General features: G+C 37.7%; 1 protein-coding gene across 1 annotated transcript in view; it reads left to right on the top strand.

Annotated features, from left to right (window-relative positions):
• The window catches only part of LOC113040103 (rab GTPase-activating protein 1-like), a 93,660-nt gene that overhangs the window by 27,496 nt on the left and 54,063 nt on the right, over window positions 1–12,101 (top strand). The window lies entirely within an intron of this gene.

The raw sequence follows: 12,101 nt of genomic DNA, 5'->3' as shown, positions 1-12,101 counted from the left end.
CCGCAATCATGGGTAAGACTGCCGACCTGACTGCTGTCCAGAAGGCCATCATTGACACCCTCAAGCGAGAGGGTAAGACATAGAAAGAAATTTCTGAACAAATAGGCTGTTCCCAGAGTGCTGTATCAAGGCACCTCAGTGGGAAGGAAAAAGTGTGGCAAAAAACGCCGCACAACGAGAAGAGGTGACCGGACCCTGAGGAAGATTGTGGAGAAGGACCGATTCTAGACCTTGGGGGACCTGTGGAAGCAGTGGACAGAGTCTGGAGTAGAAACATCCAGAGCCACCGTGCACAGGCGTGTGCAGGAAATGGGCTACAGAGAAGCAGCACAGGACTGTTGCTCAGTGGTCCAAAGTACTTTTTTCGGAGGAAAGCAAATTATGCATGTCATTCGGAAATCAAGGTGCCAGAGTCTGGAAGAAGACTGGGGAGAAGGAAATGCCAAATGCCTGAAGTCCAGTGTGAAGTACCCACAGTCAGTTATGGTCTGGGGTGCCATGTCAGCTGCTGGTGTTGCTCCACTGTGTTTTATCAAGGGCAGGGTCAATGCAGCTAGCTATCAGGAGATTTTGGAGCACTTCATGCTTCCATCTGCTGAAAAGCTTTATGGAGATGAAGATTTCGTTTTTCAGCATGACCTGGCACCTGCTCACAGTGCCAAAACCACTGGTAAATGGTTTACTGACCATGGTATTACTGTGCTCAATTGGCCTGCCAACTCTCCTGACCTGAACCCCATAGAGAATCTGTGGGATATTGTGAAGAGAAAGTTGAGAGACGCAAGACCCTACACTCTGGATGAGCTTAAGGCCGCTATCGAAGCATCCTGGGCCTCCATAACACCTCAGCAGTGCCACAGGCTGATTGCCTCCATGCCACGCCGCATTGAAGCAGTCATTTCTGCAAGAGGATTCCCGACCAAGTAGTGAGTGCATAACTGAACATAATTATTTGAAGTTTGACTTTTTTTGTATTAAAAACACTTTTCTTTTATTGGTCGGATGAAATATGCTAATTTTCTGAGATAGGAATTTTGGGTTTTCATGAGCTGTAGGCCAAAATCATCAGTATTAAAACAATAAAAGACCTGAAATATTTCAGTTGGTGTGCAACAGTGTTAATTTTGACACATTTTTATTTAGTTTTAGTCTTAGTCTTTTGACTATAATTCTTTTTAGTTTTAGTCAAGTTTTAGTCATCTAATTTGTTTTAATTTTAGTCTTATTTTAGTCGACTAAAATTGCTTTGGTATTTTAGTCAACTAAAATAAGACTAAAATCAATAACCGATTTACTAGACAATTCTTTTACTGCTGGTATAGGAAACAAATTTAACCAAAATATATAAAACACAAATTCAACTTTATTACAACACAACTGTGTCTTTATTTCAATTCACAAGCTTTTATGCAGCAACAAACACTGTTATGATAATGTAAACAATAACTAGCTGCCAATTGACCATCAATAAAAGAAAAATAAAGTTAGGTCGAGGACCATAAAGCTTACAGCTCAGCTGAACAATAAGTGCAAACATTTTTAATTTAAAGTAAATATTTAATAAGTTGGCAGCTAGGTGGATAAAAAAGTAACAAGATTTTATAAGGTATTAATTTGTCTAGCAATATTGTATGTTTTAAATACCACAATATTGCTAGATTAGTATGTATAATGATAGGATGTGAACAGTCACGTTTCACATGACTAATCTAGAAATATTTGTGATATTGTCAACAAGTAGAACGTTATAAAATATACAAACATTAGAATTAATCAAATGTAGGGGTGGGCGATATCTCGATATTTAAAATATATCGAGATATTTTTTAAACACGATATGGATTTTGACATATCGTATATATCGATATGTTGTTTATATTTAATTCTGATTCCGCCACTTTGCTTCTTTGCCTTCTCTGTGCTGTGCTCGCCCCCGCTCGCTTGCCCCCGCCTCCTTGCTTTTGTCCCCACTCCCTTCGCGTGTATAGAACTAGTCTAAAAAACAAAGTCTAAAAACAAAAGGACAACTGGCTCCATTATATGGAGATACTTCGGTTTTAAGGCGTAGGACGAACAGAAGGCAGATGTCTAACGTAGGGCCCAATGATTTCCGCGATGCAGAAAACGCGGACGGAATCCAGTCATAAAAACGGTATTTACAGTTTAACGCGGAATGTCACGGAATTGGTTAAATTTTGAATGAATTATCAAAAGTAGGTCAAATCGCGATATAGACTAATATCTGCAAATATTAACCCAGAAAAGTCTATTTAAATATGAATCCTGCATGTTCTGCGTGTCTGTGTTAGTGAATGGCGCAGAAGCGCGTCTTCATTCATTAAACACACGGAAGCGCGTGATGCTCGCGCTGATTTCAGCGTCTTTCCTCTCACTGATAAAGATGTGAACACATGAGGAACATCTCCAGAACTGCACCGAGAGTCACTTCATGAGCATCTGACCGTTTGATTTGAGTAAAACTAGCTCATATCACATCATAGACTGTAGTATCACATACACAGAACTGTAAAGGTAAACCCGTCAAAATAAAAGTATTTGACAGAAATCTATTACTATTGTACAGCAGAATGTAGATAGCCCACTACTACTATTATTAAAATGAAATGAACATATTTTTTAAGGAATAATCACACAACATTTCTTCCATGTTTTATTTTTAATAGTAAATCCCCTTTGTTTACCAAAAAATAAAGTTTGCTTAATTTTAAATAATTAAAAGATAAATTAAATAAATGTTTTATGCCTTCATTTGACAACCAGAAAAATGTAAATACACAGAATTTCTGAAGGGAAAAAATTTCACATAAGGCTATTTTAAGATTTTTTTAACTAATTAAGTTGTTTTTATGCATTTAAATAATTACACATGCTAAAACACAGAATTAGGTAACAATAAAGCATATGGTGAAGAAAAAAATAAAACGTTTCATAGGGCCCTAAACATGTAATATTTGGCATATTTGTTTTTGCAGTAGTTTTAGGGGGGTTATTTTTCCTGTAAAGATATTGAGATATATATCGTATATCGAGATATAGCAAAATATATCGAGATATATTTTTTGCTCCATATCGCCCAGCCCTAATCAAATGTATGTAGCATAATATTACGTATTAGTATGGTGCTCTCATCTAACTTGAAGAAGGGGCTATTTTACAGTACTTTTCAGTTCGTAATATTTAATGCTACAACATCTATGCACTGCAGTCTTCCAATTTTACTTAGCTCAATAAACAAAAGAACATCGTTGTGAATTTACCTTTGAGAAAATGTCAGAGTGGTTCGTCTGTAAATGTCTTTTCAAATTGGTTGTGTTCTTGCCACGAATGATCGCTCCGCATGCTTTACACTGTTTTGTTTTGTTCGTCGTCACACATGAAGTGAGCCCACAAGTCTCCCCTTCTTTTTTTTCCCAGCTGTGGACATTTTGTGGCTCTTTTAGACATCACCTCTTCGAATTCCGTCTTCCCGGGAGCTCAGTCAAAAACTGAATACCTTCGCTTCACGTCTCAATAAGTCATGCTCGGATTGGTTCTCTTCTCTCATGCAGTCTCGCCTGTTCCGTTTTGCCGGTTCTTTTGTTCATTCCTCGCATCTCTCCCGTCTGCTGATTAGATTTTCGTCATTTTTTATTTTTGTCTCGTCCTTTATTCGTTGACGATAATGTCAATCAATTAAGTCATAGTTTTAGTCTCCATCAGTGACTTCTTTTTTAGTTTTCGTTTCGTTTTCGTCCGCAAAAATATATTCGTGACGAAAATAATGATGAAAATATTTAGTCAACGAAATTAACACTGGTGTGCAATGAATCTAAAATATATGAAAGTTTAATTTTTATCATTACATTATGGAAAATAATGAACTTTATCACAATATGCTAATTTATTGAGAAGGACCTGTACATGCATAAATATATGAATAAATAGATATTATTAAATGTTTATTATTGCCACAGCAGTGGTTCCCACAGCTTTGAAATATACTTGCGGTGGTAGCCGGGTGGAAAATCCTCCTGTTACCCACGGCACAAAAATGGTCTACTAATAACAAATAGTGTGTAATTTTTAACAATATTTTAATTTATTGAAATTAATTTGAATTCCATAGGCTTCTATTGCATTTAATTACATACTAATATTATGCATTATTATGTGCATTGTAAATGATGCAAAATTACAGCATTTTAGTGGTTGAGTTCTCTTTACTTTGTCATAAGAGTGTCTCTCTCAGTGAATGGGACAGATTTTACTAGTACATTTTATTTATTGAATAATATATGTCAAATAATGTTTTTGTCTTTTCTTCCTTTGGAAAAGGATTCCAACCAGAAATAGTCTACTATGAATGAAATGGAATTTAAATTGTGTAACCCCCCCCCCCCCAAAAAAAACCTGGGACTCTTATTTTGAAATGTCTATACTATTGCTGGCTGATCCTTCAGATGAGAGATAATATATGTATTCTCACAAGCGTCTAAAACATATAAAAGTCATAAAGTAGACATTGTCAAAATTCATCGAGTGCATAAGCAATAGTGTTGGCATAAATGTGCGCTATTCATTGATTGAGAATCACTTTGAAACCGTTTGAAGCGCTGTTGTGCGAGACTGTTGTTTTTGTTTTGTTTTTTGTTTTTTTTAATGAAATAATTTTGAAGTTTAATAATGGATAGGCTATATCGTGATTTATGATTTTCAATCCCCAAAATATAAGGTGACTAAAAATGATCATTAAGACATTTGTTTTACCATTTCATGTATTGACTGTTATTAAGAGTTTTTAACAAAACTCACCCAGAGACATTTTTCTTTCTCACATATTCTCCTTAAATACATTTTACAGTTCGCGCACATATATTTTTATTTGCAACTGAAGCAAATAACCCCCCCCCCCCCCCCCCACAACACATGCAACACTGCACAGAAACCACCACGGCCCATGACTTCAAGTTTTACTTTAATACCGCTTCTTTTGTGTCCTCATAGAGGTATTTTTAGGTTATCTTGAGTTTTTCTTTATGTGCAAGCCAATAATCATTACTTTAGGAGCAACTCCTGAAATACAGCACAACAATCAATGCCAGGCTATGAGAATGATGGTGAAAGGGCGCCATAAAATACCTCAGCACTGCAAGAGAGTGTCGAATGGAGTGTGGGATGAAGTCAAAGAATGAATGAGAAAACAGAAAAGGAGTAATGATAAGAAAGACTTTGCCAGATAATGTAAATCCTACAGTTCCTCCCGCAACCGCTCAAGTCTTTCCTTGAACCGAACACCGTACTGGCTTCAGTGTTATGGGCTGCGGAGAGAGTATAATTTATTTATTCATTTAATTTCAAGAGTCCCCCACTGCAGATCATGATGGTATAACCGCTGTGGTTCTATTAATAAAAATAAAAACACCATGCAGAGATCTGGCCATTAACGCTATATTCAATGTCAGCGTTATTAATGGTTGGTTATTGTGCCGTGGGTAGTTAATGCAATATTTGTTTGAGTAAATTAGCCACAGTTTTTCTATTTCTCAGCTGAAATAAAAAATGTCCACTCTGGCCAAGCATGTGTTTTTTTTTTTTTTTTTATGGTCGTCTGCTAATATGTGTTTATTTCGCAGTTTTATTTAATTAATTGCATATTTTAATTAATTAAAATTTTATGAATAAATAATTTAGTAAATAATTTTATTTCTGTTTTTTAATTGAGGGAGGATTTTAGTTTGGTGTTTCCCATCAGTCAGGTTCATTTAACTGGTCTAATGCTTTTTCACATCAAAACATAATCCTGTTCTTTCCACCCTGTCTGTAATAGTGTCTGACCAGACGTTTTTTTGACACTCTCTCGAGTGTGCAGTGTCCTTGCTGTGGATCAATGAAAATGCAACCCGTGTGGTGTTTCCGAGAGCGTGAAACTGACATTTTCGCAACCTTTTCTACGCTGATGCATGAGGGATCTATCAAAGGTGCTATATTCTCTTGAGTCAGGGCTTTAAAAGTCTTTGTTCCTCCCCGCAAAAGCTTTCTGTCGCTGGCTGAAAGAAGTATATACAGTCAAGAAATTAAGATTTCGATTACATTATTGAAAATAAATTGTACATATTAGCAAAATATTAGTTATTTTGATCAGAATAAAGTGTATACTGTTCCCTGTCCTGATTTGCTCCGCATGCTACTTTTATGAAACCCAAAAAAGTCTGGCACAATCAAACATCTGACCTTTACACCATATTCTCACAAACAGCCTGTGTGTTTAATTACTTACACAGTAAAAAGGCATGTGAAAGCACAATGTTAAGTCATTGTACCATCAGATGAGACACGTGGACCCTTAGGCTGAAGTAAATTGTTTGATTACAAGATTGTAACCAAGCATGAGACATCCTGAATGTCTCATGCCAAGAAGCCTCCTTTCAGCCATTTAAATGATCTCTGGGCTGCATCCAGCATTTCGTTTTAATATAATTTTTTGTTCAAGCCTCTGTTTTTCCACCTTCTATTTCAAACGGCTTGTGGGATTATATAGTGTTCACAAACCTGCTTAAGTAGGTTATAGTCTTTATGGAGCATGTAATGAAATCTTTGATGGCAGATCATTTCAATACAATGTTTTGTGCATGTTCTGGATTTGTAAGAATAGTTCTGCTTTTTCTGAGTGTGGGTGGTTTTGTACAGTATTGTCTGGTTTTATGTATTCAGAGGTGAAACAAATTTGGGGGGAGGGGGGGGGGGGTGTACGTGCATTGGAAGAAATTTCTACGAAAAATTTACAAATGTACTTGGAGAATTTCTTATTTTGGACCAGTAAAAATAGCCCTGTAAAATCTGCTTTTTTCCCACTAAATGAAATTTTAGTAATCAAAAAACATGTTTGATTCATGAGATTTTATACAATTTAGCAACGATTTATTATAAGTTTAACAAAAATTACATTTCTGGGGCTCTGTGAAAGCACAAATTCACTCTTTTCCATTTAAGTTTTTCTGGTTTTATAGATTTTATTACATTTTAATAATAAAAAAGCTTGTATTAATAATTGAAATCATGAAATTATACAATATAAAATTAACAACAGTTTAATAAAAGATTAACATAAATTAGATTTTTATGACCCTATGAAATGTTTTATTTTTTCCTAATTCGGTTTTATTCTACCCAAAATTATTTTTTTCTATTAACATTTTTCTGGATTCCTTTAAGGAGTTTTGGTAAATGTTAATTCTCATGAAACTTATACAGTTTAAAGGCAATTTATTAAAAGAAAAAAAAGTGTTTTCTGTTCTAATTCTGGATTCCATTTGAATGATTTAATTCAATTTTAATAATCATGTATATTCAGTTAAATTAAGAATTTCATTTAATAGTAATATTTGTACAATAATACAGCCCTATGGATTTTTTTTTTTCAGAAACTCTTATGTCACACACGTGTGTGTGTGTGTGTTGTAGACAAACCGCAGAGACATTCACGCAGAGACACACAGACACAAATCCATATTGTAATTCGCTTTACTTTACAGCCCTCCATGACATTACGCGTTACACTGCAAATTTCATTTTTAGAGCAGGATTCTGTGATTCTATCCACAGAGTGTGTGCTGGTGAGCTGCCAGTATCCCAGCGTATGAGATGTTTGAGACTTGTCCACAAAGCCGTCCCAGTTTGCCTTGACCAGCTGCCCCTCCCTCACAATAGCCCCCTGTTCCCAGCACAGCCCGACATGTATCTTAATGCAGTCAACATCTAGCGACTGAGCTGCCATTCTCTCTGGACTATAACGCTTCTATTAGCGGCTTCATCATACGCCTGTTCTGCCTCCCCGAGAATCAATAACCCACCCGCACACAACGTGATTTCGTTCTCACAACGACACACCACTCACCAACGAGAGAGCCTTTTGGATGCGTTTATACACATGCCTCATTTTATGGCACTATAATGTTGAAATGGATCTTGGCCCCCATCTGCACAGTGGAGTAGATGGGGTCGGCCCCTGCATAGCGTGCGCTATCAGACTGTGTCGCCGGGGTCAGCTCACTGCTGACACAGAAATGACAGTTTGTATTACCAAGAGACACACTTCATGCAGTCATATCCCCTGGTCATGTGTGCAGAGGTTTGAATCATGGCTACATGCGTGCCTTGGGACTGCCTGCAAGTTGTTTGTGCAAAATTTAAAACACGAGAACTCTGTTGTTTAATTATTCGCCCTCATGTCGTTCTAAACCCGAAGGACCTCTGTTTATCTTCGGAACACAAATTAAGACATTTTTGGTTACTGTGAGCTCTCTGGCCCTCAATAGACAGTAAGAATTTTACTGTGATCAACGCACAGACGTAGTAAAGATGTCGGTAAAATAGTCCATGTGAGATCGGGTTCAACCGTCATTTTACGAAACTACGAGAATCATTTTTGTGTGCAAAGAAAGCAATAATAAAAATGTATTCAACAATTTTTCTCCCCGAGTCACCATCTTCCACCATTTTGGAGAGTACCCCAGAACGTGATCAATGTAATTTACGTTAAGTAAGTCATGCTGAACATAAACAACGCTGTTTTTTTGTGCGCACAAAGTTTTCTTGTAGCTTTTGTAAAATAAAAGATGTCACATGGATTTTAACAAAGACCTTATTACCTTTCTGTGCGTTGATCGTGGTCAGATCCTTGCTGTCTATGGAGGGTCAGAGAGCTCTCAGATTCTATCAAAAATGTCTTGATTTGTGCTCCGAAGATGAACATGGGTCTTATGGTTTTGGAACAACATGAGGGCGAGTAATTAATGGCAAAATTTTCATTTTAAATCCCTTCAAATCTCTTTTTTATGAATAAAACATTAGTTTAGATTTGGACATTTCAATGCATATAAATGTATACTGTGACCTTATGTATTTTTTATTTATATGTACGTTTAGTTAATTTTCCACAGTTTACAGATTCACTTGGACATTCCTTTAGTAATTGTGCACCATAAGACCCGGGCATTTTTTAAATCTAGTTATGACCTAAACAGGGTCCAGTTAAATTTTTATGTTGTCTTTGAAAGCAGTGGATTTAGCAAAGCCCTGACCATTGCTGTAAATAATGCCAAATCAAGTCTAGTTGTCATCCTGATCTGTACTTGTACTGCCAGTGTGGTGATGAGAGCCAGAGTGCCCTGCCTGTCCCTGTACAGAGTCACTTGGATCAAAAGCTCAGGCACCGACAGATGAAAAGGATTACGGTTATTGTTTTCTCCAGCCTTTTCTCTTTCTTTGTGATGAATCATTTATACGGTCCTCTGGCTGACACTGTTGTTCTGTAGTATCTTGTTCCACAAATTATGGATCAGATTTTTAAACATTTCATCAACATGTGCCACAGAATTCTGTTTTTTTTATTTAGTCTAACATCATGCAATAGGACCTATTATAATAACCAGTACATATTTGCACACCAATTTTATATGGTTTTCTTTGTTATAACTACTTAATGACTTTGCAAATTATAGGCAACCAGTCTAATGTCTCGTGAATATGTAAGTTCTTTTCTGCTTAAGAGTTGAAAAGAGAAGAAATAGGAGTATGGTCATTATGAGAAGGTCATTATGACTTGATATTTCGCAGCATGACTTTGATTCTTAAAGGAATAGTTCACCCAAAAATGAAAACTTGGTCATTAATTACTTAGCATCATGTTGTTCCAAATCCATAAGACCTCTATTCAGACATATTCAGACAAATTAAGATATTTTTTATGAAATACAAGCTATTTCTGACCCTCTGTAGACGGCTATGCAACTGACATGTTCAAGTAGGTAGTAAGGACATTAAAATAGTCCATGTGACATCAGTGGTTCAACTGTAATGTAACATGAAAAAGTAATTATTTCTCGCCATTTAACCAAATCCTAAGTACACACACACAGCAGTAAACACACACATTTATGCTGTGGTACCCGGCGAGCATTTGGGGGTTCGATGCCTTGCTCAAGGGCACCTCAGTCGTGGTACATTCACTCCCCCCACCTACAATTGGATTACAAGTCAGACTCTAAAGCCATTAGGCCACGACTTCCCCTAACATGTTATAGAGCTACGAGTAATACTTTTGTGATCAAAGAAAACAAAACTAACAACTTAATTTAACAATTTCTCTCCTTCCCCTAACAGTCTTTGATGCACGTTCACGAGAATACCACAATGCATTGTTGAATGAAGTCGTTGTGTTTGTTTTCTTTGCCCACAAAGAGTGTTCTCGTAACTTCATAAACTTGCGGTTGAACCACTGATGTCACATTAAATATTTTAACGAAGTCCTTACTACCTTTCTGGGCCTTGCATGTTTCATTTGAGTTGCTGTGAGAAAGATCTTGGATGCAGGGTCTCGGATTTTATCAAAAAAATCTTAATTTGTGTTCTGAAGATGAACATAGGTCGTACGGGTTTGTGAGTAATTAATGATGTAATTTTCATTTTTGGGTGATCCCTTTAAGTCTATGAAATTTTTTTACATTGCTGCTAAAAATATTAACAATAAAATGTATTACTCCTCTTTATATTAGTAGATTCTGACATAGCCATAGTAACGTTATGTTCCTGTTGTCTGGATGGGATATCACATTGAGATAGTCTTTTGTTTTGGCATTCCGGATTTTACAGTCGTCATCATAATTCCTTTAGACCCCCTTCATTATTCAATCCGGACACTCCCACTACCCCCAAACATGGGCCTAGGACTGAAAAGTACAGTTGCCCCCCCCTCCCAACTTCCTTTTTTTGTCATCCCTGCTAGCAACGGCAAGGTTGGGGGTTTGATAGAGGATAGTCTTGCGGCAGTGGAGGAAAGTTAACACACAGCTTTTTCTGGGAATTATAGACCTCCTTGAGTACAGTCAGGAAGGACAAAGTTGCGTAAGTGTTGTCTGTTTATTGTCTTTTTTTTTCCAGGCACCCTTTTTTGTCATCACATTCAGTTCAGGACTGCAAGCTCACCACTCAGCTAAAATATGAAATCGTTTCACCATGGGGCTTGAACATTCAGCGGCAGTGCAGCTGTGCAGGAAACATTGGCTGTCATTCTCGTAATCCCTTTGTATTTTATGAGCTCCTCTAGTTTTAATTATGTCTAGCAAACCTGTCAGTAAAACTGGTGAAGATCTGCATTTGTGATTGTGTTAGAGCATACTCAGGCGATGATATCCTTCCAGGGGAATGAAACCCCCCCCCCCCCCCGGAGTCTCTTAATTTGTTCCTGTTTATTGCACCATGTCAGCTGTTGTGAGGGAGGGTCCTGGCTAACTGAAATGCCTGGCAACTGTAACCAAGGGGCAGGCATTGCTGCGCTTGGGCACTGGTCTGTGTAAGTGACTTGAAGCAGGAAGGAAACGAGAATGAGGGATAATAAAACATGGAGCTGTAGGAGACAAAAGAAGAGATGGAAGTCTTTGATTATTTTTGAATGGGGAAACATCTTCAGGGTGTGCAGGAAGAGGAGGATAATGAAAAAAGAGGGAGAACATTGGAAAGAAAGAGCGAGAGAGAGAGAACAGTGTGCTGGGAGGAGTTGTGTGAGAAAGAGGACCTCAGGTGCTGCCAAAAGGGGGAGGGAGGAGAGTTCGAGAGTGAGCAAGAGCGGGAGAGAGCGGGGAAAGGGAGGAGGGAGCGAATGTGATCGAGAGGCACAGTGGAAGAGAGAGCGAGACTGTGAAGGGGGAGAGAGGAAACTGTGAGCCACTCACAGCATCTCTGAACACCAGCAGTGAAGGGGCTGTTCTCTTTTCCTCGGCTGCTTTCTAATTTGCCGCACAATTTGGAATAGATCTGTTCGAAGTCTTCTTACTTGAATTTTCAATTTCAAAGTGCATTTTGCACTGTGCGCGCTCGGCAGGAATTGCTGTCAACCCGCCTTGGCTCACAGGTCGCTGAAAGCTGACAAGGACAGAAACGGTACACAGATCTTCCAATTTCGGGAACGGACTGAGTATTTTAGAGGAGACTTTACAGAATGTGTCACAAAGAAGTTGGAGAAGCAGCAGCGAGGTCTACCTCAAAAGGAAAGAAGCTGGGTATGTACAACTAATCAGATGCAGAGGTTGGGATGCCATGTGATG

Source organism: Carassius auratus, chromosome 22 (genome assembly GCF_003368295.1).
Source record: "Carassius auratus strain Wakin chromosome 22, ASM336829v1, whole genome shotgun sequence".
In the NCBI taxonomy this organism is placed as follows: domain Eukaryota; kingdom Metazoa; phylum Chordata; class Actinopteri; order Cypriniformes; family Cyprinidae; genus Carassius; species Carassius auratus.
This window is presented reverse-complemented; position numbering and strand designations above follow the sequence as displayed.